The sequence below is a fragment of the Macaca nemestrina genome, chromosome 11 (genome assembly GCF_043159975.1).
Source record: "Macaca nemestrina isolate mMacNem1 chromosome 11, mMacNem.hap1, whole genome shotgun sequence".
Classification (NCBI taxonomy): Eukaryota; Metazoa; Chordata; class Mammalia; order Primates; family Cercopithecidae; genus Macaca; species Macaca nemestrina.
The window spans coordinates 69,504,354-69,505,604 of NC_092135.1; the positions used below are offsets into that span (position 1 = coordinate 69,504,354).

Below are 1,251 nucleotides of genomic sequence, written 5' to 3' on the forward strand. Positions count from 1 at the left end.
ACTGTACTCTAGCCTGGGTGACAGAGTGAGACCATTCTCAAAAACAACAAAAAAGAGACATCAGAATGCTTATGACCAGAGGCAATTGGCCAGGGCCTCCTGCAGCCCCATGTCCACTTCTCACCCATCTGCCTTGGCCTCTTCAGGGCTGAGTGTTTAAAATCTCTAAAGCCCACTCAGAACACACCAGATAGAAAGCTCTGCTATTGCCTTTTGGCTGGAACTGCCACCTTCCGGTAATTCGCCAAATTGACTAACATGGAGGAAAAGAGGAGAGGCACCCGATATATGTTCTCTAGGCCTTTTAGAAAACATGGGGCTTTTCCTTTGGCCACATATATGTGAACCTATAAGGAAGGTGATATTGTAGACATCAAGGGGATGGGTACTGTTCAAAAAGGAATGCCCCGCGAACGTTAACCATGGCAAAACTGGGAGAGTCTACAATGTTTCCCAGCGAGCTGCTGGTATTGTTATAAACAAACAAGCTAAGGGCAAGATTCTTGCCAAGAGAATTAATGTGCATATTGAGCATGTTAAGCATTCTAAGAGCCCTGATAGCTTTTCCTGAAACGCGTGAAGGAAAATGATCAGAAAAAGAAGAAAGCCAAAGAGAAAGGCACCTGGGTTCGGCTGAAACGCCAGCCTGCTCCACCCACAGAAGCACACTTTGTGAGAACCAATGGGAAGGAGCCTGAGCTGCTGGAACCTATTCCCTATGACTTCATGGCATAATAGATGTTTAAAAAAATCAAAGACCTCTGGACTGTAAAAATGTTTCTCTTCATTTAGTAGAAGTGTGGTGTCATCTCCCACAAAGAAATATTTAAAGCAAATTTTAATTGTGTCCTAATTCATTGTGTAATATCTTTACTATTCTAATTTAAAGTTTTTCTTGCTGAAAGATGTGAGGTAGCTTATGGTGCAACAAATTAATTGGTTAGAAAATGGCCAGATATTATTTATTAAATATCTGTACTGGTTTGAACATAGTCCCTCTAAATCATCATGGGGCTGGGCATGGTGGCTCACACCTGAAATCCCAGCTCTTTGGGAGGCCCAGGAGGGAGGATCACTTGAGGCCAGGAGTTTGAGACCAGCCTGGCCAACGTGGCAAAGCCCCGTCTCTACTAAAAATACAAAAATTAGCTGGGCATGGTGGCACATGCGTGTAATCTCAGCTACTCTGAGGCTGAGGCATGAGATCTGAGGCTGAGGCATGAGAATTGCTTTGAATCCAATAGGCAGAAG

General features: G+C 43.9%; 1 pseudogene; it reads left to right on the forward strand.

The window, feature by feature from the left end:
* The first annotated feature begins 240 nt into the window (after positions 1-240).
* On the forward strand, positions 241-735 carry LOC139357288 (large ribosomal subunit protein eL21-like; annotated as a pseudogene).
* Positions 736-1,251: the final 516 nt, after the last annotated feature.